The sequence below is a fragment of the Cygnus olor genome, chromosome W (assembly GCF_009769625.2).
Source record: "Cygnus olor isolate bCygOlo1 chromosome W, bCygOlo1.pri.v2, whole genome shotgun sequence".
In the NCBI taxonomy this organism is placed as follows: domain Eukaryota; kingdom Metazoa; phylum Chordata; class Aves; order Anseriformes; family Anatidae; genus Cygnus; species Cygnus olor.
In genome coordinates, this window is record NC_049199.1 from 2,880,848 (window position 1) to 2,908,487 (window position 27,640).

At 46.5% G+C, this 27,640-nt stretch overlaps 1 long non-coding RNA gene across 1 annotated transcript; it reads right to left on the minus strand.

Annotated features, from left to right (window-relative positions):
- Nucleotides 1–3,071: 3,071 nt before the first annotated feature.
- LOC121062441 lies at nt 3,072–9,854 on the minus strand. The gene is made up of 2 exons (XR_005815559.1): nt 9,816–9,854; nt 3,072–3,194 (listed from the first exon to the last, which is right to left on the minus strand). It is a non-coding gene; the product is annotated as an uncharacterized LOC121062441 (long non-coding RNA).
- Nucleotides 9,855–27,640: the final 17,786 nt, after the last annotated feature.

Genomic DNA, 27,640 nt, shown 5'->3' on the forward strand with positions numbered 1-27,640 from the left:
GTGTTGTTCACTGACGGATCCTGCCGTGTGGTAGGGAGCCATCGGAAATGGAAAGCTGCTGTGTGGAGTCCCATGCGACGCGTCATGGAGGCCATGGAAGGGGAAGGGGAGTTGAGTCAGTATGCAGAAGTAAAAGCCATACAACTGGCCCTAGAGATTGCCAAAAGAGAAAAATGGCCAGTACTGTATCTCTACACTGACTCATGGATGGTGGCAAATGCTCTGTGGGGGTGGTTGCAGCAATGGAAACAGAGCAACTGGCAGCGCAGAGGTAAACCTATCTGGGCTGCTACCCTGTGGCAAGATATTGCTGCTCGGGTAGAAAACCTGGATGTAAAAGCACATCATGTAGATGCCCACATGCCCAAGAGTCATGCCACCGAAGAACATCAGAACAATGAAGAGGTTGATTGAGCTTCAAAACCTGAAGTGGCTCAGGTGGACCTGGACTGGGGACGTAAGGGTGAGCTGTTTGTAGCTCAATGGGCCCATGAAACATCAGGACATCTGGGGAGGAATGTCACATACAGATGGGCTCGTGATCGAGGGGTAGACCTGACCATTGAGGCCATCACACAGGTTCCCCATGAGTGTGAGACCTGTGCTGCAATTAAGAGAGCCATGAAGGTAAGATCTCCTTGGAACAGGGGGAGGTGGCTAGGGTTTCAATATGGTGAGGCCTGGCAAATTGACTATATCGGACCACTCCCACAAACCCGCCAAGGCAAACGGTACATACTCACCATGGTAGAAGCAACTACTGGGTGGCTGGAAACATACCCCGTAAACCATGCCACGGCCCGAAACACTATCTTGGGCCTGGAAAGTCAAATGCTGTGTCATCATGGTACAGCAGAGGGAATGGAGTCTGACAATGGGAGTCATTTCTGAAACAATCTTGTCACCTCCTGGGCCAAGAGGCATGGAACTGAGTGGGTGTATCACATCCCTTATCACCCACAAGCCTCTGGGAAGGCTGAGAGGTACAGTGGACTGTTAAAGACTATGTTACGAGCATTGGGTCCTTGGACATGGAAACAATGGGACATAAATCTACCAGAAGCCACTTGGCTAGTTAACAGCAGGGGGTCTGACAGCCGTGCTGGTCCTGCTGAAACAAAACCCCTACACATGGTGAGGGGAGCTAAAGTCCCCATAGTGCATGTAGGGAATTGGCTGGGGAAGGCGGCGTGGGTTGCTCCTGCCTCGGGAAAAGGCAAACCCACTCGTGGGATTGTCTTTGCCCAAGGACCAGGGTATACCTGGTGAGTCATGCAGAAGAATGGATATATCAGGTGCGTGCCTCAAGAAGATTTAACTTTGGGAGAAAACTAATCTGTAATCTAAGTTATGTGTTGTAGGAAGACGCTGCAGGATCAACGACAGGTCAACTTTGCAAGGAACCAGGCAAGTGCAGCAACGACTCGAGCTAAGCTGGTGCTGGCGTCCATACATTCAACTCCGCCTGCCCTGAATGACCACTTTGGCAGATGAAGACTAAATCATCACCAGTTCTTATGAACATTTTTTGAGAAAGACCTCTAGAATGAAAAGATATACCTACCTATCCATATGTTAAAGGACAAGGAACAATGGTGATGTAATGGTGACTTGTATGCTGTAATGGTGACTTATATGCTGAAGTATGGGGGAGCTGAGAGTGACACAAATGTTATGGAATAAGGGGTGGAGGTTGTACTGGGTCTGGCTGGGATGTTAACTTTCCTTGCAGCAGCCCATACAGTGCTGTGCTCTGCACTCGTAGCTAAAACAACAATGGTATCACACCAGTTTTGAGTCTACTGCTGAACAGTGCTGGCACAGCATCAGGACTCTCTCTAACCCCCCTAGGGGGTGGGCAAAAAGTCAGAAAGGAACATCACCAGGGCAGCTGACCTAAACCAACCAAAGGGATATTCCATACCATATGATGTCACACTCAGCAATAAAAGGTGGAAAAAGGAAGAAGAGGGGAGGGGTGGGCTCTCGTTGCGAAAACGTCTGTCCTCCAGAACACCGGCTACGTGTGTTAAGGCCCTGCTTCAAGGACGTGGTCAAGCATCGCTCATTTGTGGGAAGTAGAGAGTAATTTCTTTCCTCTGCACTTCGATACAGCCTTTACTTGTTTTGTTTTTTCCCCTTTCCCCCTCCCTTTTCCCCTTTCCCTTGTTTTCCCTTTAGTTAAATTGTTTAATTAATAATAATCTTTCCTTAATAATTATTTTTTTTCTTCCCTTTAATTAAATCATCCTTATCTCAACCCGTGAGTTATTCTTTCCTTTACTTCTTCCCCTCCTCTTCTGAGGAGGGGGAGTGAGAGAGCGGTTGTGGTGGAGTTCAGCTGCCTAGCACGGTAAAACCACCACAAATATGCATAGCGGTTGTTCGGGAGAATGGACGTTTTCGTAATGAGAGTCCGTCCCCCCCCCCTTCCCCTTTCCCAACTTTTATTGCTGAGTGTGACATCATATTGTATGGAATATCCCTTTGGTTGGTTTAGGTCAGCTGCCCTGGTGGTGTCCCCTCCCCATCCCCTGCCTACTCCCAGACTGCTGGCCCTTGTTGGGGTTGGAGGGAGTCCTGATGCTGTGCCAGTATTGCTCAGTAATAGAAAAAACACTGATGTGATACCAATGCTGTTGTAGCTGCAAGTGCAGAGGACAGCACTGTATGGAATGCTGCAGGGAAAGTTAACTGCATCCCAGACAGACCCAGTCCAATCTCCACCCCTTAAGTGTGATATAACATTTGTATCACACACAGGTCCCACATACTTTAGTATATATGCATTCTCATCACCACTCTTTTCTGTCCTTTAAAAGATTTATAGATCAGTACTTCTTTTCATTCTGTAGGCTTCTCCCCAAAATGTTCACAAGAACTCTTAATGATTTTGTCTTCATCTGCTGAAGTGGTCACTCAGGGCAGGCCGAGTTGGATTTCTGGACACCAGCACGAGCTTAGCTCAAGTCCTTGCTGCAGTTGCCTGGCTCCTGATGTTTTATGGGCCCAGCAAGCTACGAACAGCTCACCCTTACATCCCCAGTGTGAGAAAAATCTAAATAATTGTCTTCAGATAGGATCTTCTGTGAAGCTATTTTATTCGCGATTGCAATGGCGGGTGTTCTGCAAGCAGGAGCACACAGTAAAAGTTTTTCATAACCTTATATTCCCTATTACCTGACACCTGATTTCTCCCGTTTCCTCATCGTCTGAGTACTATGGGTTCACAACCTACTTGATGGACTTCTGTACCATATATGTACAATTTTATTTGACCAACCGTTAATTTCTCCTTTTCCTTTTTTTTGTCCTTCTTCTCTTGTGACTAGAGGGCCCGTGATTTTTGTTTATACTAATTTCGTACTGCTCGTCCTGTTTTTCTTAGCTATCTTCCTTATTTTGGGACAGTGGGACCTTGCCCTTACCTGTTTAACATGCTTCCCACTGCTATGGTGCACAATCACTTCCGAATAAGCAAGGTTAGTGCAAGGGCATACTGTATATGTTGGACCTCCCCATTCTTTTGCATTACCCACCAAGTGCACCCAGGTCCCTGAGCAAAAGCAATCCCACAAATGGGTTTGCCTTTGTCTGAGGCAGGAGTAGCCCAGACTGTCTTCCCCAGCATGTTTTTTACGTGCACTACAGGAACTTTATCCCCTTCTACAGTGTGTAACAGGTTTGATTGGGCAGGTCCAGCTCGGTTGGCAGATCCCCTAGTATTGACTAACTAGGTAGCTTTTGCCAGATGTGTTTCCCAATTTTTGAATGTCCCAGCACCCATTGCTTTCAGTGTAGTCTTTAACAGTCCATTGTGTCACTCGATTTTCCCAGAGGCTGGTGCATGATAGGGGATGTGATACACCCACTCAATACCATGTTCTTTGGCCCAAGTGTCTATAAGGTTGTTTCAGAAATGAGTCCCATTGTCTGACTCGATTCTTTCTGGGGTGCCATGTGGCCATAGGACTTGCTTTTCAAGGCCCAGGATAGCGTTCCGGGCAGTGGCATGGGGCATAGGATGTTTCCAGACATCTGGTGGTTGCTTCCAACATTGTGGGAGACTGGGAGAGAGAGACTTGGAGACCGGGACCCGTGGAGGAGTCGGCATACGGATCAGGTTTATGATTGGCTTCGTAGCTGGTGCCATGATCAAGGTTTCAGGTTCTATGATCTTGGGTGTGCTTTTGAGAGACCGGGCATGCTGACACAGGATGGGCAAGTTGGGCAAGAGCATTTTCGGCAGCAAGCTGTCCGGACTCATTAGCAGGGCTTTAAACTAGATTTGGCAGGGGAAGGAGATGTACCTGTAAGTGGCTCAAAAGAACCCCTGAATGCCAATACTTTAAACAGCAGGGAAGCACCTGTGAATTGTCCCATAGGAATTAGGAAGGACTCCTCTTTTTAGAGGTGATGCGACACATAGCCCAGCTGAAGTACCTCTACACCAATGCATGCAGCATCGGAAACAAGCAGGAGGAGTTGGAAGCCACTGTGCAATTATAAAACTATGATCTAATTGCTAACATGGAAACATGGTGGGATGAATCACACAGATGGAACATTGGAATGGAGGGCTACAAGCTTTAGAGAAGACAAAAGGCAGGGAAGGAAGGGTGGAGATCATAGAATGATAGAATCATAGAATTATAGAATATCCCGAGTTGGAAGGGACCCATAAGGATCATCAAGTCCAACTCCTGGAACCGCAGAGGTCTGCCCAAAAGTTTAGACCATGTGACTAAGTGCACAGTCCAATCGCTTCTTAAATTCCGACAGGCTTGGTTCAGTGACTACTTCCCTGGGGAGCCTGTTCCAGTGTGCAACCACCCTTTCGGTGAAGAACCTCTTCCTGATGTCCAGCCTAAACCTCCCGTGCCTCAGCTTGACCACAGGTCCTGTCACTGGTGATAACGGAGAATAGGTCACCTGCCTCTCCGCTTCCCCTCACGAGGAAGTTGTAGACTGCGATGAGGTCCCCCCTCAGCCTCCTCTTCTCCAGGCTGAACAGGCCCAGTGACCTCAGCCGCTCCTCATACGTCTTCCCCTCTAGGCCCTTCACCATCTTCATCGCCCTCCTCTGGACACTCTCCAACAGTTTAATGTCCTTTTTGTACTGTGGTGCCCAGAACTGCACACAGTACTCGAGGTGAGGCTGGACCAGCGCAGAGTAGAGCGGGACAATCACTTCCCTCGACTGACTAGCAATGCCGTGCTTGATGCGGTTGGCCCTCCTGGCTGCCAGGGCACACTGCTGGCTCATATTCAGCTTGCTATCAACCACAACCCCCAGATCCCTCTCTGCATGGCTGCTCTCCAGCGTCTTGTCGCCCAGTCTGTACATATAGCCAGGGTTGCCCCGTCCCAGGTGCAGGACCCGGCACTTGCTTTTGTTAAACTTCACGTGGTTGGTGATCGCCCAGCTCTCCAATGTTGCCCTATATGTTAAGAAATGGATAGATTGTGAAGAGTTCCCTTTAAGAAACAGCCAAGAGCAGGTTGAGAGCCTATGGGTAAAAATGAAGGACTGAAAAAACAAATGACATCTTGTGGCTGGGGTCTACTAAAGGCCGCCCAACATCCCTGTTCATGAGGCATTCTTGCTCCAACTACACGAAACATCACGCTCACAAGCTCTCATCCTCCTGAGGGATTTCAACCACCCTGATGTCTGCTGGGAAAGCCACATGCTGAAAGCCATGTGGTGGGAAGTAAGCAATCCAGAAGACTCATGGAGTCCACTGAGGAAAACGTCCTCGTCCAGTTATTAGACAAACCAACCAGAGGAGAAGCATTACTGGACCTGGTGCTCACCAATGCTCATTAAAAAGGTTAAGATTGGAGGCAGTTTGGGCTGCAGTGACCACGCTCATGCAAGAGGTTGTAGCTTCTTCAAGAGCAGCCAAGTGTGTGCTACTTAGGGACCATGATAATGAAAATCATGGTTCTGAAATCCTTTATTATGAACAGATTCCCATGGTAGTTACACTGCACAGAAACAGTCAGGAGCTCATTTGTAGACATGATGATGTCTCCAGTCACCCAGCAATTTCTGGCATCTCTGACAGTGATCCGGTTCTGATTCAAACTTTATAACATACATTTTCTAATAACAAAATATGTAGGAAGAATGTTTTAGATAGCTTGCACTTACCAGTAAGAAATGACAAACTGATAGTCACATAGAGGCATAATCAGGAACTATTCTGACACGAGTAAAACATTGTCTATGTCTAGTTCAGGTCCTTAGTACCTTAACCTGCTGACAAATTTATTACAGCTAATTTCAAGAATGTTGCAAAAAGCCATTTGTGGAACAGGGGATGTGTGCGTGTGCATGTGTATGTGCACACATTTCTGAAGAGGTTGGTTCAGTCAGGATTTGTGGACGCATAAATTACCACTTCACGAGTTTTTATTATTTAATTATTAGTTTGAATGCCAACTACCAGAGGATGTGATTCTTGGTATAGTTCCCTGATTTTCACATCTTTTATCTATACAGAAAATACCACAAAAGCTGGTTTAATAAAAGGCAAAGACAAGGCTACTTGAAACTGATGTAGTATTTACCCTTTTGACACAATTTTAAAGACAGCGGGAGCTCTATTAGTAAACAAGCTGCAGAATTGGTCTAGGACCATTTACAGGACCTGGATTTTAACTTAGCCTTTAGTAAGTGTGACAAATAAACAACATTAAGACAGAAGAAGCCCTTCTGAGTCAGGTAGCCTCTCCTGACTTTTCCCCATATCTATAAAGGTTGATAAAAGCACCAGTAAAAGATCCCTTCCTCTAATTCAGCACCAGAGAAGAGGAACTTGTTATCGCCATCCCCAGCTAAATACCTTGATGAGCCATGCACATACACATCTAGCTCCTACTTACTGCTATCATAGCAAACCAACGTCCAAGACACTAGAAAGAGGGTAGTTGAAGAGGTTATCTTTTTCTCAACTGCAAAGCTTCAGCCTGGAGAGCCTTCTCAGCTTCTCAGCTTCAGCCTGGAGAAGAGAAGACTCTGGGGAGACCTCATTGCGACCTTTCAATACTTAAAGGGGTCTTATAAAAAAGATGGAGAAGGACTCTTTGCTCGGGGAGATAATGGTAGGACAAGGGGGAATGGTCTTAAACTAAAAGAGGATAGATTTAGACTAGACGTCTGAGGTCTGCTGGGAAAGCCACGTCGTGGGAAGTAAGCAATCCAAGAGACTCATGGAGTCCATTGAGGAAAACTTCCTCGACCAGTTATTAGACAAACCAACCAGAGGAGAAGCGTTACTGGACCTGGTGCTCACTAGTGTGGATGACCTCATTAAAGAGGTTAAGACTGTAGGCAGTCTGGGCTACAGTGACCACGCCCTGGTTGAGTTTGTGATCTCGAGGGATACAGGTCTGACTAAGAGCAAAGTCAGAACTCTGAACTTCAGAAGAGCCAACTTCCAGCTGTTCAAAGAATTAGTGGATGAGATCCCATGGGACACAGTCCTCAGGGACAGAGGATCTGATCAGAGCTGGCAACTCTTTAAGGATATTCTCCTTGGAGCGCAAGAGCTCTCTATTCCCATATGTAATAAATCAAGCAGGGAAGGTAGGAAACTGGCATGGCATAAGGATCTGCTGGTCAAACTTAGGCAAAAGAAGGAAATGCACAGATGGTGGAAACAGGGCCATTTGCCCTGGGAAGAGTAAGGAAATGCTGTCTGGATGTGCAGGGATTGGATCAGGAAAGCCAAGGCACTGACAGAACTAAACTTGGCAAGGGATGCAAAGAATAACGAGAAGGGGTTCTACAGGTACATTGGCCAGAAGAGAAAGACTAGGGAGAGCATATCGCCTCTGATAAATGAAGACAGAGAACTGGTAATATCAGATGTAGAGAAGGCTGAGGTACTTAACAAGTTCCTTGCCTTGGTCTTCAATAGTGGTCAGGCTTCCCACATTTCTCGAGTCCCCGAACCTCTAGGCGAGGGCTGGGGGAGAAGAGTCCCACCAACTGGAAGCAAAGAGCAAGTTTGGGACCTCCTGATGCAACTGAACAACTACAAGTCTGTGGGGCCTGATGACGTGCATCCCAGGGTCCTGAGGGAACTGGCTGATGGAGTTGCCAAGCCTCTCTCCATCATATTTGAAAAATCATGGCAGTTGGGTGAAGTCCCGGGTGACTGGAAAAAGGGAAACATCACTCCCATTTAAAAAAAAGGGTAGAAAGGAAGACTGGTGAGCTCACCTCTGTGCCTGGAAAGATCATGGAATGAATCCTCCTCGAGGCAATGTTAAGGCACATGCAGGACAAAGAGGTGATCCGGGATGGCCAGCATGGCTTCAACAAGGGTAAATTGTGCCTGACCAATCTGGTGGCCATCTGTGATGGAGTGACTGCATCAGTCGACAAGGGAAGACTGACTGATGTCATCTACTTGGACTACTGCAAGGCCTTTGACATGGTCCCACATGACATCCTCATCACTAAATTGGAAAAATATGGATTTGAAGGGTGGACCGTCCAGTGGATAGGGAATTGGCTTGATGGCCACACCCAGAGAGTAGTGGTCAATAGTTCTAAGTCCAGGTGGAGGCCGGTGATGAGCGGTGTCCCTCGGGGGTCTGTCTTGCGACTGGTGCTTTTCAATATCTTCATCAATGACATAGATGATGGGATCGAGTGCACCCTCAGCATGTTTGCAGACAACACCAAGCTGAGTGGTGCGGTTGATACCAGAGAAGGAAGAGATGCCATTCAAAGGGACCTGGACAGGCCCACGTGAACTGCATGAGGTTCAACAAGGCCAAGTGCAAGGTGCTGCACCTGGGTCAGAGCAACCCCAGACACGAGTACAGACTGGGAGAAGAACTCATTGAGAGCAGCCCTGCAGAGAAGGACTTGGGGGTTCTGGTGGACGAAAGGCTCGACATGAGCCATCAGTGTGCACTTGCAGCCCAGAAGGCCAATTGCATCTCGGGCTGCATCAAAAAAGGTGTGACCAACAGGTCGAGGGAGGTGATTGTTCTCCTCTATTCTGCTCTCGTGAGGCCCCACCTGGAGTACTGCATCCTGGTATGGGCCCCCCAGCAGAAGACGGTTGTGGACCTGTTAGAGTGATGCCAGAGAAGGGCTACAAAGATGATCAGAGGGCTAGAGCACCTCTCCTATGAAGAAAGGCTGAGAGATCTGGGGATGTTCAGCCTGGAGAAGAGAAAGCTCAGGGGAGACCTCATTGCGACCTTTCAATACTTAAAGGGGTCTTATAAAAAAGATGGAAAAGGACTCTTTACTCAGGGAGATAATGATAGGACAAGGGGAATAGTCTTAAACTAAAACAGGATAGATTTAGACTAGACATTAAAAGGAAATTCTTCACTGTAAGGACAGTGAGGAACGGGAACAGGTTTCCCAGAGAAGTTATGGGTGCCTCATCCTTGGAGGTGTTCAAGGCCAGGCTGGATGGGGCCTTGGCCAACCTGATCTAGTGGGTGGCATCCCTGCCTATGGCAGGGTGGTTGGACTTAGATGATTGTTAAGGTCCCTTCCAACCCAAGCTATTCCATGATTCTATGATTCTATGAAAGATGCATTCTTCAGACTAATTGGTTACAAATGTTCACTTAACAAGCAAAGTTATTCATATGTTATAGTAATGTAGTAGTGAGGCTTGAAGATGTGAGAAAAATCTCAAATAATTTTCTTCAGACAGGATCTCCTGTGAAGCTATTTTATTCGCGATTGCAATGGCGGGCATCCTGCCAATTAGGAGCGCATTATAGTAAACATAATATAACCTTTTATTCCCTATTACCTGATGCCTGATCACCTCCCCTGTTTCCTCATTGGCTGAGTACTACAGGTTCACAAGCTACTCGACGCTCCTCTATACCATATATGTACAATTTTTCTTTTTTTCAACCCTTTAATTTCTCCTTTCTTATGTTTTGAGAACTTGTGATCTTTGTTTTACTGTTCTCACACTGCTCATCCTGTTTTTCTCAAGCGTCTGCCTTATTTTGGAACAGTGAGGCCTTCTACTGTCCACTTATCTACTTAGCATTTCTCCTTATTATGACTACACAACTACCTTTGAATACAGAAAATTAGTTCTCTACTGCAAAAACACAACTTTGTTTCTCACAACAGCAGTAGCCAGACTGAGCTCCAGATGAGCTTTTTCTAATTTTGTCCCTGCACAGCCTTGCAACATCCTTATAGTCCTCCTGAGTGGCCTGCCCTCTTTTCCAAAGGTCATAAACCTTCTTTTTTTTCCTAAGCTCAAGCCACAACTCTCTGTTCAGCCAGGCTGGTCTTCTTCCGTGCTGGCTTGTTTTTGGGCACGTGGGGACAGTCTGCTCCTGAGCCTTTAAGATTTCCTTCTTGAAGAGTGCCCAGCCTTCCTGGACTCCTCTGCCCTTCAGAACTACCTCTCAAGAGACTCTGCCAACCAGTGTCCTGAACAGCTCAAAGTCTGCCCTCCGGAAGTCCAAGACAGCAGTTTTACTGGTCCCCCTCCTGACTTCGCCAAGAATAGAGAACTCTACCATTTCGTGGTCACTCTGCCCAAGACAGCTCCCGACCACCACATCTCCCACCAGTCCTTCTCTGTTTGTGAACAGAAGGTCTAGCGGGGCACCTCCCCTCGTAGGCTCACTAACCAGCTGCGTCAGGAAGCTATCTTCCACGCTCTTCAGAAACCTCCTCTACTCTACACTTGCTCTTGTTAAACTTCATTTGGTTTCTTCCTGCCCAGCTCTCCAACCTGTCCAGGTCTCACTGAATGGCAGCACAGCCTTCTGGTGTGTCAGCCACTCCTCCCAGCTTTGTATCATTGGCGTACTTGCTGTGGGTGGACACAATTCGCCTCATCAAGGTCGTCGATGAAGATGTTGAACAAGACCAGACCCAGCACCGACCCCTGGGGAACACCGTCAGTCACAGTTCTCCAGCCAGACTCTGCGCCACTGATCACCACTCTCTGAGCTTGGCCAGTCAGCCAGTTCTCAACCCACCTTACCATCGTGTTGGCCAAGGTCCCCTGTGTCTACAAGAACAGTAGCCACAGAAAAGACATGGACACGTAATCTGAAAGATTTGGAAAGGAATTTCTTGTGAAGAAGGGCTATTTTTACCCTCCCACTCTCTTGTGGGTAGTTGATGACAGATCAACTACCAAGCACTTTAGTAGAGAGGAAGAATCTCTTTCTTGCTTGAAGATTGTCCAAGACCTTACAATATGCTAAATGTTGCATATCTATATAATAAATTATAGGTCTTGTCCCACAGAGGGACCTACATGTCCTGGGTGGATGACACAAGCCATCTTCCTTAACTACTATTTTCCATTTCCATTAAAAAAAAAAAAAGGTCACTTCAGCTGTTACAGTCAGATTTATCCTTGAATCAGTATCATGGCCAAGGGGTCTAGCATGCACATCTTCTATGCAGGACCATTTTAAACCAACCTGAGACCACACAAACAGGCAGCACTGTTAGGACAGCACCTATAAGTCTTTAGAGAGATTCAAGATACCAGAACACCACAGTATATTTTATTTTCTCTCACTATTGGTTCTGTGCTGACCTCAGAAACATTTTTATTGAATGTTTGAAATACTGGCCAACTTTTTTTGCCATGCTGGCACAGTTTGTGTCATAAGAGCCATGCAAGCTTCACTCTTTCATTCTAGGAAAGAAGCAGATAATGGTGCAACTTCGGCTGTGATACTGGTGTCACCACTGTCCAGAAGAATCCCTTAAAGCACCTGCTGTAACTGATGGCTTACATGCTTTATTTTATACTTCTCTTTTGATAGCAAGTAGAATGGTTCTAGCCTCTGAATACTGTTATTAGTTTAAAACATACTGAATTTATCTCTTTACTAAGTTTGCTTATAACACTATACCTTGAGTCACAAAGTATTCATGAAAAGCAGATTCATCTAGAACTGATTGTCTGTTACCAGTGTTAAAAGTACACCTTTGACTGAAAGGCTCCTGCTCACTGTATAGACACAGGGTTCCTTTCAAGTTTATTTTCTTTTAAAATCCAAATTTAACATGAAGGGGTACTTTGACTCATTGGAGCAGACTAGCCCAAGTGGGAATTCCTACATAAAGAGACATTTTTTCTTTCCAAAGAAACAAATAACTAGACAGTACTAACACAAAAGCCAGTTGAAAAACATCATATGGGTGGAGCTTACTGAGTGTCTATAAGTCTTTTTTGATCTTTCAGTATGGACCTCTGAACCCAGCTGTACTGGTTTTACGTGGCAAGGTTTTGGTAGCAGGAGGCCATAGGGGTGGCTTCTGTGAGAAGAATCTAGAAGCTGCCCCATGTTAGGTAAGGGCCCTGCTGCTGACCAGAGGGGAGCCAATAAGCAATGTCGTTTACACCTCTGTGAGAGCATATTTAAGAAAGGGAAAACAAACAAAAAAAAACCGCTGCCACGCAGCAGCTGAGAGAGTGAGAGGAGTGAGGAATAGCCTTGCAGGTGCCAAGGTCAGTGAAGAAGGAGGGGGAGAGGTGCTCCAGGCGCCGGAGCAGAAGTCCCCTGCGGCCTGTGGTGAGCACCATGGCGAAGCAGGCTGTCCCCCTGCAGACCATGGAGTACCACAGTGGAGCAGGGTTCCACGCTGCAGCCCGTGGAGGAGACCACGGTGGAGCAGCTGGATGTGCACTGACAGAGGCTGTGGCCTGTGGAGGACACCCGCCGGAGCAGGCCCCAGGCCAGAGCTGCAGTCTGTGGAGAGGAGCCCATGCAGGAGCAGGTGACCTGGCAGGAGCTGCTGCCTGTGGGGGACCCAGGTTGGAGCGGTGTGCTCCTGAGGGATGGACCCCGTGGTACGGGCCCATATCTGGAGCAGTTCTTGAAGAGCTGCTGCCTGTGGGAAGCCCACGCTGGATCAGTTCGGAAAGGACTGCATCCCGTGGGAGGGACCCCAAGGCACAGGGGACAAGAGTGACCGAGAAGGAGCGACTGAGATGAATTGCTATAGACTGACCATAACTCCCATTCCCCCATTCCCCTGCGCCGCTTGGGGGGAGGAGGTGGAAGAGGGTGGATGGGGGGGAAGGCGTCTTTGGTTTCTTTCCTTTGTTTCTCACTTCTCTATCTTGTTAGTAATAGGCAATAAAACTTGCTGTCTCCCTATGCTGAGTCTGTATTGCCCATCACGATAATTGTTGAGTGATCTCCCCGTCCTTATCTCAACCCTTGAGCCCTATTTTCTCCCCCTTCCTCAAAGAGTGAGAGAACAGCTGTGGTGGAACTCGACTTCCCACCCGAGTAAAGCCACCACAGTGATGGAAAGTGCTTTGGGGAGCACTTCCGCCAGTTCCCTCAGTACCTTCAGGCGGATCCCATACGGTCCCATTAACTTGTGTACGTCTATGTGGAGTAGAAGGTCTCTAACCATTTCCTCGTGGATTATGAGGGCTTCATTCTGCTCCCCATCTTTACCTTCCAGCTCAGAGTACCCTGAAAACAACTGGTCTTGCTGCTAAAGACTGAGGCAAAGAAGGCATCAAGTACCTCAGCCTTTTCCTCATCTCTTGTTTCCCCCCACATCTGATAAAGGATGGAGATTCTCCATGGTCCTCCTTTTCTTATTTATTTATAAAAATCTTTTTTATTGTCTTTAACAGCAAAAGCCAGAATTATCTCCAGCTGGGCTTTGGCCCTTCTAATTTTGTCCCTGCACAGCGTCACGACATCATTGTAGTCCTCCTGAGTGGGACCCGCCCCTTCTTCCTAAGGTCATAAACCCTCTTTTTCTTCCTGAGCTCTAGCCTAACCTCCCTGTTCAGCCAGGCCGGTCTTCTTCCGCGCCGGCTCATCTTTCAGCATGTGGGGATGGCCTTCTCCTGTGCCTTTAGGTTTTCTGTCTTGAAGGGTGTCCAGCTGTACTGGGTCGGGCTGGGATGTTAACTTTCCCTGCAGCAGCCCATACAGTGCTGTGCTCTGCACTCATGGTATCACACCAGTGTTGTGTCTGTTGCTGAGCAGTGCTGGTACAGCATCAGGACTCTCTCTAACCCCCCTAGGGGGTGGGCAAAAATGTGAGAAAAGAAACATCACCAGGGCAGCTGACCTAAACCAACCAAAGGGATATTCCATACCATATGATGTTGCACTCAGCAATAAAAGGTGGAAAAAGGAGGAAGAGGGGAGGGGTTGTGAAAACGTCTGTCCTCCTCCCGAACACCGGCTACATGCGTTGAGGCCCTGCTTCAAGGACATGGTCAAGCATCGCTCATTTGTGGGAAGTAGAAAGTAATTTCTTTCCTCTGCACTTCCACATAGCCTTTACTTGTTTTGTTTATTTTTCCCTTTCTCCCTCCCTTTTCCCCTTTCCTTTTTTTCCCCTTTAGTTAAATTGTTAATTGTTTAGTTAAATTGTTTAGTTAAATTGTTTAATTAATAATAATATTTCCTTAATAATTATTTTTTTTCTTCCCTTTAATTAAATCATCCTTATCTCAACCCGTGAGTTGTTCTTTCCTTTACTTCTTCCCCTCCTCATCTAATGAGGGGGAGTGAGAGAGCGGTTGTGGTGTTCAGCTGCCTAGCATGGTAAAACCACCACACCAGCCTTCCTGGACTCCCTTGCCCTTCAGGACTGCCTTCCAAGCGACTCTGCGAGCCTGTCTCCGTAACAGGCCGAAGTCTGCCCTCAGGAAGGCCAGGGTGGCAGTTCTGCTAATGAGACAGGGAACAAGATAAAGGGTGTTGATTCCTAGGTCTTAGCTAGCACAATTGTATGTTAACGACCCCAAAGATAAGGGACTAAAAGACTGTATGCATAGATAAGGGAACCAGGAAGAACTGGCTTGACTGCTGAAGTCTGTCAAAGACAGGAAGGGCCAGAAGATTAGCAGCAAGGAAGACTTCTGGCCTTCATCAAAAGACCACCAGAGTACCCTGGACGACCATCCAAGGACTCCACTACGCATGCGACTAGGGGCGGGAACCTACGTTAATGATTCTTCGGAGACCTGATGAATATACAAGAGACTAACGGGAAATGAAATGAATATGTACTTGTCCCACTAATATAAGCATACTGCCAGTAACCGTTGGTGCACAAGTTAGGTGGAGCTATCCCCCTTGCACCCGGTGTGTGTGCACAGTGCTGAATAAACATACCTGCTTGTCCTGGTTTCAGTTAGGACAGAGTTAATTTTCCCCCTAGTAGCTGGTAAGGTGCTATGTTTTGGATTACGATGAGAAGAGCACTGATAACATGCTGATGTTTTAATTGCTGTAGAGCAGTGCTTACACCAAGCCAAGGACTTTTCAGCTTCTCGCTCTGTCCTGCCAGCAAGCAGGCTAGGGATGCAGCAGGAGCTGGGAGGGGACAGACCCAGGACAGCTGACCCAAATTGGCCAAAGGGGTATTCCATACCATCTGACGTCATGCTGAACAATATATAGGGGTGGCTAGCCGGGGTGGGGGGGCCGGCTGCTCGGGGATAGGCTGGGCATCGGTCAACGGGTGGTGAGCAATTGCATTGTGCATCACTTGTTTCGCACACATTATTATTATTAATACTATTATCATTATTACTATTATTATTATTATTATTTTCCTGTCTTAATAAACTGTCTTTATCTCAACTCATAGGCTTCACTTTCCCGTTTCTCTCCCCCATCCCAGAGAGGGAGGGGGGAGGGTGAGCGAACGGCTGTGTGGTGTTTAGCTGCCAGCCGGGTTAAACCACAACAGTCCATTTGGCGCCCAAATGGGGCTCAAAGGGTTGAGATAATGACAGATTTGACCAGAGTGTGTTAAACTAATATTGGTATAAGTATTCGACCTGCTTAATAGTTGCTAGTCACAATGTTGATTGCCTTAATCTCAAGTCTGCTGTGCCTGTTTCCCAAATTGAGTTTTATAGCACGTTACTTTCTGTATGTGCTCCCTGTCGTGCTGTTTATCCTTTCCGGGCCCTGGTTTAAGATTGTTATGGTACTGTGTGGTGTAACAATGGCTTATGAAATGATGAGATTTCTGGTCATGACTCTAACCTGGTATTTGTACTCGGCACTGTCGTCAACTCTATACTTTGGAAACCATATCTCGGAAACTATTAGCAATTACACCTATTGCCTTTTTTCATCAGGGAGTCAATCTGTGGAGGGGACAGGGGAAGATATTTTTTCCTACCTGTTCACTCTCCCTTCCTCCTTCACCACCCTCTTATCCCCCGAGCTAGTTACGATAGTTCTCCAAGATGTTGAATATCCTTGGGATACTCAGACCAGCATGTTCTTGTTGTTATGTCTCCTGAATGCGCTTCAGGTTTTGTTTAAGGTTAAACAACTACTTAGGAATCTCATCCGGAGATCTGTCTTGAGGCGGGATAGTTGCGAGTGGCAGGGAGTGTGGGAGGATATGGGCAGGTTTCTAGAGCAGTGGGCACCTCCAGTGTTTTGGACATTCACCCCTGAACAACTGCAAAATCCTAAAAAACTGGTAGAATGCTTGAAAAAAAGGTGTCATGACTCTGGCAGTTCCAAAGTGACACAAATCACTGTAGGGTGCTGGGGTCTGGCTTGTGCTTATCGAGCTGCGATTGATGCTACTATCAACCTAGTGACAGACCCTGCAGCCGCTCCAGCTCCTGCAGCCGTTCCAGTTCCAGCTCCTACAGCCGCTCCAGCTCCTGCAGCCGTTCCAGCTCCTACAGCCGCTCCAGCTCCTGCTGCCGTTTCAGCTCCAGCTCCTGCAGCCGTTCCAGTTCCAGCTCCTGCAGCCGCTCCAGCTCCTGCAGCCGTTCCAGTTGCAGCTCCTGCAGCTGTTCCAGTTCCAGCTCCTGCAGCCGCTCCAGCTCCTGCAGCCGCTCCCACTCCTGTGGCTGGGTCAGAGAAACGAGCTGCAGCAGTGAAAGTTGCCCCTGCAGAGGTGTCCTGGTTTCAGTTAGGACAGAGTTAATTTTCCTCCTAGTAGCTGGCAGGGTGCTATGTTTTGGATTACGATGAGAAGAGCGCTGATAACATGCTGATGTTTTAATTGTTGTAGAGCAGTGCTTACACCAAGCCAAGGACTTTTCAGCTTCTCACTCTGTCCTGCTAGCGAGCAGGCTAGGGATGCAGCAGGAGCTGGGAGGGGACAGACCCAGGACAGCTGACCCAAACTGGCCAAAGGGGTATTCCATACCATCTGACGTCATGCTGAACAATATATAGGGGTGGCTAGCCGGGGTGGAGGGGGCCGGCTGCTCGGGGATAGGCTGGGCATCGGTCAACGGGTGGTGAGCAATTGCATTGTGCATCACTTGTTTCGTACACATTATTATTATTAATACTATTATTATTATTATTATTGTTGTTATTCTTTTCCCTGTCTTAATAAACTGTCTTTATCTCAACTCAGAGACTTCACTTTCCCGTTTCTCTCCCCCATCCCAGAGAGGGAGGGGGGAGGGTGAGCGAACGGCTGTGTGGTGTTTGGCTGCCAGCCGGGCTACACCACAACAAGAGGGTATTCCAACCCCTGTGGCAGACCCTGTGGCTGGGTCAGAGAAACGAGCTGTAGCAGTGCAAGTTGCCCCTGTAGAAAAGGTGAAAAAATGGTATAGAGACTCAGGTCGTTTAGAACGCAGACAGTCTTCTGCTAAGTCTGGGTATGGAGAAGACAGGGCTGGGCCATCAAATGTGCAGGAGGATGAAGATGAGGATGAGGATGTTGAAAAATCAACAGTAACTACCCGAACCCTATACCAGCGTTAGCTACGAGATGTGCGAAAAGATTTTGGTCGCTGCATGGGTGAGCAGCTTGTCACCTGGCTGCTCCAGTGCTGGGACACCGGAGCCAATGGTGTGGAATTAGAGGGCAGGGAAGCCAGGCGGCTGGGATCCCTTGCTAGAGATGCAAGCATTGACAAAGCAATTGGAGATGGAGCACGATCTCACAGCCTCTGGAGGCGTCTCCTGTCAGCTGTGAAGGAAAGGTATCCCTTCAAGGAAGAACTTGTATGTCTACCAGTCAAGTGGACCACCATGGAGAAGGGAATTCAGTACCTGAGGGAATTAGCCGTACGGGAAGTAATTTATATGGACCTAGACGACGCACAAATATCCACAGATCCAGATGAAGTCCAGTGTACTCGACCCATGTGGCGGAAGTTTGTACGGAATGCACCATCATCATATGCCAGCTCATTGGCAATAATGGCCTGGAAAGACGGTGAAGATCCCACAGTGGGTGACATGGCTAAACAACTCCGGGAGTACGAAGGAAATCTCTCCTCTTCCCTACAGGCCTGCGTCTCGGCTGTGGAGAAACTCTCTGAAGAGTTCCACCAACTTAAAGAGAATTTATCTTCCCCCCCACCTGAACGAACCAGTGTCTCAGCTATTAGGGGCAAGCGTTCGTCCGTGCAAGGAAGACAATATGGTGGGTACACACCCTGCGCCACCCTGTGGTTTTACCTACGTGACCATGGAGAGGACATGAGAAAATTGGATGGAAAATCTACTGAGACCCTAGAGGCACGGGTACGTGAGTTGCAAAAGAAAACAATCGGGAGAAAGGGGTTCTCTGAAAAGTTTGCTGCTCCAGCGTCTAGCAGGCAGTCCTTTAAACACAGAAACGAAGATTCTGAGCAGGACTAGAGGGGCCCTGCCTCCAGCCAGGGGGAGGAAAGGGACAATCGAGTTTATTGGACTGTGTGGATTCGATGGCCTGGCACGTCACACGCACAGAAGTATAAGGCTTTAGTAGACACCGGTGCACTGTGTACTCTAACGCCATCAAGCTGTAAAGGGCCAGAGCCCATCTGTATTTATGGCGTGACAGGGGGATCCCAGCACTTAACTCTATTGGAGGCTGAAGTGAGTCTAACTGGGAATGAGTGGCAAAAGCACCGTATTGTGACTGGCCTGGATGCTCCGTGCATCCTTGGCATAGACTATCTGAGAAGAGGATATTTCAAGGACCCAAAAGGGTTTCGGTGGGCTTTTGGCATAGCTGCCTTAGAGACAGAGGACATTAAACAGTTGTCTACCTTCCCCGGTCTCTCAGAGGACCCTTCTGTTGTGGGGCTGCTGAGGGTTGAAGAACAGCAAGTGCCAATCGCTACCACAACTGTGCACTGGAGGCAATATCGCACCAACTGAGACTCCCTGATTCCCATCCAGAAGCTAATTCGTCAACTGGAGAGCCAAGGAGTGATCAGCAAGACTCATTCACCTTTTAATAGTCCCATATGGCCAGTGCGAAATTCTAATGGTGAGTGGAGACTAACAGTGGACTATCGTGGCCTGAACGAAGTCACGCCACCACTGAGTGCTGCAGTGCCGGACATGCTAGAACTCCAGTACGAACTGGAATCAAAGGCAGCCAAGTGGTATGCCACAATTGATATTGCTAATGCATTTTTCTCCATCCCTCTAGCAGCAGAGTGCAGGCCACAGTTTGCTTTCACTTGGAGGGGAGTCCAATATACTTGGAATCGGCTGCCCCAGGGGTGGAAACATAGCCCTACCATTTGCCATGGACCGATCCAGTCTGCGCTGGAGCAGGGGGAGGCTCCTGAACACCTGCAGTACATCGATGACATCATTGTGTGGGGTGACACTGCAGAGGAAGTTTTCGAGAAAGGGAAGAAAATAGTCCAAATCCTTCTGAAGGCCGGTTTTGCCATAAAACAAAATAAGGTTAAAGGACCTGCACGAGAGATCCAGTTTTTAGGAATAAAATGGCAAGATGGACGTCGTCAAATCCCAATGGATGTGATCAACAAAATAACAGCTATGTCTCCACCAACTAGCAAAAAGGAAACACAAACTTTCCTAGGTGTCGTGGGGTTTTGGAGAATGCATATTCCAAATTACAGTCTGATTGTAAACCCGCTCTACCAAGTAACCCGTAAGAAGAATGCTTTTGAATGGGGCCCTGAGCAACGACAAGCCTTTGAACAAATTAAGCAGGAAATAGTTCATGCAGTAGCCCTTGGGCCAGTCTGAACAGGACCAGATGTAAAGAATGTGCTCTACACCGCAGCCGGGGAGAATGGTCCCACCTGGAGCCTCTGGCAGAAAGAGCCTGGGGAAACTCGAGGTCGACCCCTGGGGTTTTGGAGTCGGGGATACAGAGGATCTGAGGCTCGCTATACTCCAACCGAAAAGGAGATATTGGCAGCATATGAGGGAGTTCGATCTGCTTCAGAAGTGGTCGGTACTGAAGCGCAGCTCCTCCTGGCACCCCGACTGCTGGTACTGGGTTGGATGTTCAAAGGAAGGGTCCCCTCTACACATCATGCAACTGATGCTACATGGAGCAAGTGGGTTGCACTGATTCCTCAGCGGGCTCGAATAGGAAACCCCAGTCGCCCAGGAATCCTGGAAGTGATTATGGACTGGCCAGAAGGCAAATACTTTGGGATATCATCAGAGGAGGAGGTGGTCCGTGCTGAAGTCGCCCCATTGTACAACAAAGTACCAGAAAATGAGAAGCAATATGCCCTGTTCACTGATGGGTCCTGTCGTATTGTGGGAAAGCATCGGAGATGGAAAGCTGCTGTATGGAGTCCTACACAACGAGTTGCAGAAGCTGCTGAGGGAGAAGGTGAATCGAGTCAGTTTGCAGAAGTGAAAGCCATTCAGCTGGCCTTAGATATTGCTGAACGAGAACAGTGGCCAGTTCTCTATCTCTATACTGATTCATGGATGGTAGCAAATGCCCTGTGGGGGTGGTTACAGCAATGGAAGCAGAACAACTGGGAACGCCGGGGCAAACCCATCTGGGCTGCTGCATTGTGGCAAGATATTGCTGCCCGGGTAGAGAACCTGGTTGTAAAGGTACGCCATGTAGATGCTCATGTGCCCAAGAATCAGGCCACTGAAGAACATCAAAACAACCAGCAGGTGGATCAGGCTGCTAAGATTGAAGTGGCTCAGGTGGACCTGGAATGGCAACATAAAGGTGAATTATTTATAGCCCGATGGGCCCGTGACACCTCAGGCCATCAAGGTAGAGATGCAACATACAGATGGGCTCGTGATCGAGGGGTGGACCTGACCATGGACACTATAGCACAGGTTATTCATGATTGTGAAACATGTGCTGCAATCAAGCAAGCCAAACGGTCAAAGCCTCTTTGGTATGGAGGACAATGGCTGAAATATAAATATGGAGAGGCCTGGCAGATTGATTACATCACACTCCCTCAAACCCGCAACGGCAAGCGCCACGTACTTACAATGGTGGAAACAACCACCGGATGGCTGGAAACATATCCTGTGCCCCATGCCACCGCCCGGAACACTATCCTGGGCCTTGAAAAGCAAGTCCTATGGCGACATGGCACCCCAGAAAGAATTGAGTCAGACAATGGGACTCATTTCCGAAACAACCTTATAGACACTTGGGCCAAAGAACATGGTATTGAGTGGGTGTATCACATCCCCTATCATGCACCAGCCTCCGGGAAAGTTGAACGATACAATGGACTGTTAAAGACTACACTGAAAGCAATGGGTGCTGGGACATTCAAAAATTGGGAAACACATTTGGCAAAAGCCACCTGGTTAGTCAATACTAGAGGATCTGCCAACCGAGCTGGACCTGCCCAATCAAACCTGTTACGCACTGTAGAAGGGGACAAAGTTCCTGTAGTGCACGTAAGAAACATGCTGGGTAAGACAGTCTGGGCTACTCCAGCCTCAGGAAAAGGCAAGCCAATTCGTGGGATTGCTTTTGCCCAGGGACCTGGATGCACTTGGTGGGTAATGCAAAAGAATGGGGAGGTCCAATGTGTACCTCAAGGGGATTTAATACTGGGTGAGAATAGCCCATGAGTTGAATTGTAGTATGTTAAATATTATATAATACCGTATGTCATCACTACCATGATTGCTATATACCATAGATGGAAATGGTGATTAATTAGAATGTATTGGAAAGGGTGTAACCTGAGCATGACATAAATGGTATGGAATAAGGGGTGGATATCTGTCCTGGTTTCAGTTAGGACAGAGTTAATTTTCCTCCTAGTAGCTGGTAGGGTGCTATGTTTTGGATTAGGATGAGAAGAGCGCTGATAACATGCTGATGTTTTAATTGTTGCAGAGCAGTGATTACACCAAGCAAAGGACTTTTCAGCTTCTCACTCTGTCCTGCCAGCGAGCAGGCTGGGGGTGCAGCAGGAGCTGGGAGGGGACAGACCCAGGACAGCTGACCCAAACTGGCCAAAGGGGTATTCCATACCATCTGACGTCATGCTGAACAATATATAGGGGTGGCTAGCTGGGGTGGGGGGACCGCTACTCGGGGCATCGGCTGGGCATCGGTCAGCAGGTGGTGAGCAATTGCATTGTGCATCACTTATTTCGCACACATTATTATTATTAATACTATTATTATTATTATTGTTGTTATTATTTTCCTGTCTTAATAAACTGTCTTTATCTCATCTCATAGGCTTCACTTTCCCGTTTCTCTCCCCCATCCCAGAGAGGGACAGGGGAGGGTGAGCGAACAGCTATGTGGTGTTTAGCTGCCGGCCGGGTTAAACCACAACACTGCTTTATAACTATTCCGAGGTTAGAGTCTGATTTCCGCAAATCACTAAACCCCCTCCGTACTTTTCCAAGAATCAAAAACTATTAATTTTTGGTCACTGGGCCCAAGATGGCCTCCAACCTTTGCATAACCCACAAGTCCTTCTTTATTTACAAGCAAAAGGTCCAGCAGGGTACAGTCCGTAGTTGGCTCATTCACCAACTGTGTCAGGAAGTTATCTTCCACACACTCTAGAAACCTCCTAGAGTGTTTCCTCTCTGCTGTGTTGTATTTCCAGCAGACATCTGGTAAGTTGAAGTCCCCCACGAGAACAAGTTCTAGTGATTGCAAGACTTCTCCCAGCTGTTAGTAGAATATTTCATCTGCCTCTTCGGCCTGGTTAGGCGGTCTATAACAGACACCCACCAGGACATTTGCCTCATTGGCCTTCCCCCTGATTCTTACCCATAAACACTCAACCCTGTCATCAACATTATTAATCTCAAGACAATCCAAACACTCCCTAACATACAGGGCTACCCCACTGCCCCTCCTTCCTAGCCTATCCCTTCTGAAAAGTTTGTAGCCACTCATTGCAGTGCTCCCGTCATGCAAGCTGTCCCAACATGTTTTGGTGATAGTAACCATGTCATAGTTTTCCTGCTGAAAACTATGCACCTGAGAAGGGGCATCCCTGGCTGTACATTCAGACTGGGGAACAAGAGGCTGGAGAGCAGACCTGCAGAAAGGGATCTGGGGGGTTTGTTCAACAGCAAGTTTAATATGAGTCATTCCTTCTATATTATTGCAAAACTTTTGACTTTATTATTTTTTTTTTCAAAACTTTTGATTTATATAAGGATGACCAAAACCACTCATAGAATATTGCTAGGCTTGTTGGTGTTGAAATACTGAGCAACTGTAAATCAGCAGAGGATTGCTGAGACTGGGCTTGAGCAGGAATGTTATTTAATTAACATGCAGGTATGTGAATTGATTAACATGCATATCTTGCTCATCTGGCCAAAGTACAGGACAGCTGTTGGAGATTTGCAATTGAACAATGGGCCCCAGGAACTACAATAAATAAGCAATGTCTGGGGTGAGGCGGAAGCCTCACAGCCTGATGTTGTTTCAAGTAAAACTGGGAAAGCAATCAGTCTCTGTACCAAGTGTTGGTCTCACTTCCTCTTGACCAAACAATGCAACAAGCCTTGCTGAGAGCCAGTCGCATGATAAATGACTCAGTACCACCTCAACAAAAGTATAAATCTGGTATTCAGAATCCTCTTTGTGGGGGTGTAGGGGACAAGAACTCCATTTATCAGACGGGTCGACAGGCCTGGAACTCTTTCCTTCCCAAGCAGGGACGCCCCTTGGTAAGACTTTTGCCTCTGACTCTGACGGATGTTACCCAGGAAAATAGTGGTATCTAAAGTGCTAAACTATTAACTTGAGCTCAATTATTGTAGTAAGTCAATTTGAGCTCAATTATTGTAGTAAGTGAATTTATCAACAGCAATCCCGAATCTGAGATATCTGTTGCCTTAATATCTATATTATCTATATATATCTATATTATCTATATTATCTATATTATCTTATTATCTATATTATCTTATCTATTATATTATTATTATTATATTACAATATATAATATAATATATATATTATTATTATTATATTATTATTATCTATAATATTATCTATATTATCTTATTATCTATATTATACCTATCTTTTCAACTTTGTGAAACTGTCTCGGTGAAAGTCCTTGGCAGGGCTCTGAAACAGGCAAACATTGACTCTAATAAGTAGCTATACTCATAATCCTTTAGACATAAACCGTTGACCAAGGCTGGGACTAGGACTGGATCCAGCTGCACCTAGGCTCCTCTCTGAGAAGGAGGTTAGAAAGCAAGGAGGTTAGAAAGCAAGGAGGTTAGAAAGCAAGGGGGTCCTTTCTGAACCTCATGACTCAACGGGAGGGCCTCCCTCAGCCACATACCCTTAACGCAACACCACTAAAATGCATTATTGCTTTCAAAAGATGCTTCTATATATATTTAAGTTAATTCTAATCTCTCTTATCTGAGAAAGAGAGTAATGAGAGTGGTTTTGATCTGAATGCCAAATATTGTTGTAGCATCTGTGGAAAAAAGTCCACCTCTATAGGTTTTACTCAAAACTGCAGGTCACAAAATCTGCTGGTAGCAAATACAGTGGATATCCACTAAGATAAACAGTTATGTGTATTGATTTGTCAGCTGTTCTGAATTCTGCATAGTTTTGATGCTGTGAACTGGAGAGGTGTGCATTATTTATCAATAATGTATGTGTGGATTAGTTTCGTGAGAGAGAGATGAGTAAATAAAACCACTCTAATGTGTTCTATTTATTATTAATCAGTATAACAGAATAACTCTTAAAACTCCCAGAACACCATAGACATCAGTAACAACTTTAGTGCAGAATAGGTCACAAGTCTTTACATTTTTGAGATCCTTGTTTAAATCATTGTGCTGCTATGTCCATAAATAATGTAAGATTTTATTTCTTATAGAAATATTTATTCACTTTGCCTATTCTAATTTTAATCTGTGTCAGCAAGGAAGTTTTTCAAATTAAGGCCTCTGCTCTTCAGAGGCTCCCATAGCATACTAAGGCACTTCCTGAGAATTCCATTGACTTCCCAGATATATATACAGGGTCTAGCCAGGAAGCTTTCAGTGCAAGTTCAGGACTGAAATTGACAGAGGCTGAGCACATCTTAAGGAAGTTGCACTCTTCTTATAAAACTGGTGCCTGGAAAATAACCCAGAATTAATACCAATTCCATACAGAGGAAAAAACTCAAAATGGAACCCAAACCAGCTGATTAGAATCACCCAAGCTAGTCTGTTTAACATGCAGTGAACAAAGGTGGGTTTTGTTTTGCTCTTGGATGTTTCAGGATTGCAGGGAAGGATCTGAATTTGGAAACCTCATGGGGCGCCAAATGGGTGGGACACTTAACCATGGCCAACTCATGAGAGGTGGCAATGTGGGCTTATGCTGCCAGTAACCATTGGTGTGCAAGTTAGGTGGAGCTGTCCCCCTTGCACCTGGTGTGTGTGCGCAGCGCCAAATAAACATACCTGCTTTATAACTATTCCAAGGTTACAGAGGTTGATTTCCGCAAATCAATTTGGCACCCCAGATGGGACTTTCTCTGTCCGGCTGTGGGACCTGCTGAGGACGGGACTCGTAAACATACCTGCTGAGTCCCCATAAGGTAGTAGCAGGGTACGTGGTACATGGTATATTCTGTGGAATCCTATGAAAGAGGCAGTAGCAGAATAAGGGCTGTACCCTGTGGAATGGTAGCTTGGGTTCTCCTGGCTACAATAGCAGGAGTTGTGTGCGGCATTGCCATAAGTATTGTCATCCGTTGTAAAAGTCCGGAACCGTGTATTATGATTTGACTTATAATGGTTGATAAGGATCTGAGGCAAACGGTTATTGGTTCATGATTTACAACACAAACGAGTTTGGTTATTGTTCTACGCGATATATTCTTGTGGTATGAATGAGAAGTGCAAGGGGCCTCTCTGTGTGATTGTGTGATTGCGCTGTGTGAGTGAGATGCAGCATCGCTGCGAAGCAAGTGCGGAGTTCTGATCCGCGGTTCTGTATTCTCCGCGAGTGGAATGGCCAGAGACGAACAAAGCACATGACAGACCGCAAGGAAGTGCTGTTTTATCCAAGTGCCCGGCGATGTATCTTAAAATCCTATTTTTGTTCTTAAATGTTTTGAGTGTGACAAGGAGGAAGGTGTGAGCATTATCTAAGTAACAGTTTAGAAGTTTTGGTATATTCGCTGTGGAACTACCACCCCCTTATAAAATTTACCATGGATCAAGTTTTACTGTTGTCAACTTAACTGGGAAGTGCTTATTAGTTAGGAAAACATAAATATGGGTAATAAACAGGCGGGTGGAATATTAAAAAGGAGCCCCTTGGGCTGTATTTTGGCTCACTGGAAGGATATAGGAGGACCACCTGATGGGACAGTGGACAGGAAGATTTTAATAAAATATTGCAATTAGTGGTGGCCCCTCTATAAATTGGATGATGGGGAGAAGTGGCCCCTGAATTATAATACTTTACTGCAACTAATGTTGTTTTTGAGAAGGGAAGGGAAATGGGATGAAATGTTATATACTGATATGTTGTTTCAGCATCCTGGAGGGAAAAAGATATGGAATCAAGCTGGCCTTGGTGCTGAGCCTTTGGTGCTGGCATTAGAAAAGTACAGGCTGGAGAAAGATAAAAGAAGTGTTAAAAGGGTTACTGAAGGTGTTAAAGGTGTGGCATACAGTATTTGACAGAGATGGTTGAAGTTGAATGAGCAGGGAAAGAGGATGTAGGAATGTTAGCAGTTCCAGGGCTGAGGCAGAGACCTCAAAATCATGGGTGTGAGCCCTCTGGGGCAGAGGGATCATGATGAGCCCAAGAGAGTTGTCATGGAAACAGAAAAGCAGCTAATTCTTAAAACAACCTGAGATCATGTGTGAGCTCAGATTACCAATGGAACCACGCAGGGAACTGTAGACAATTGCATTCCCCTGACCAACCCCCACCGAGACCCTAATCACCCCGGAAATTATGAATGGTTATGTAAATACCAAAATCTGGTTAAATTAGGAATTGAGAATCTGCTCCAACAAGGTCCAAAAGAAACCCCTATGGAATTTTTGGACCAACTTTGAAATGCAATGAAAAATATTCAAATGATCAAACAAATGATAAGAATTATGGACACTATTGATTAATTTAGAACTAGACAGGAAAGCAACCACTAGCTCAATCTAAAACTAAGTGCCCTATCTAGGTAATTTCACATCACTGCTTTTATTTGGATTACTCAGATCTGAAACAGTATCAGCAAAGAGTGGAAGGACAAGAAGAAATTTAGCTCACTTAAAATTGTTGCTGATGCGTCAAGCACTTGATTTAGGTAGGCTAGAGCCAGAGAGAGTGTTTGCTGTCAGATAGACATTTTGACCATCAGCATTTCCCAAGTCCTAAGAATTTTACAAGAAAAGTTAAGATTTTTCCTAGAAAATGAAATGCTTTTGCAAAAGTATCCTGTATTTG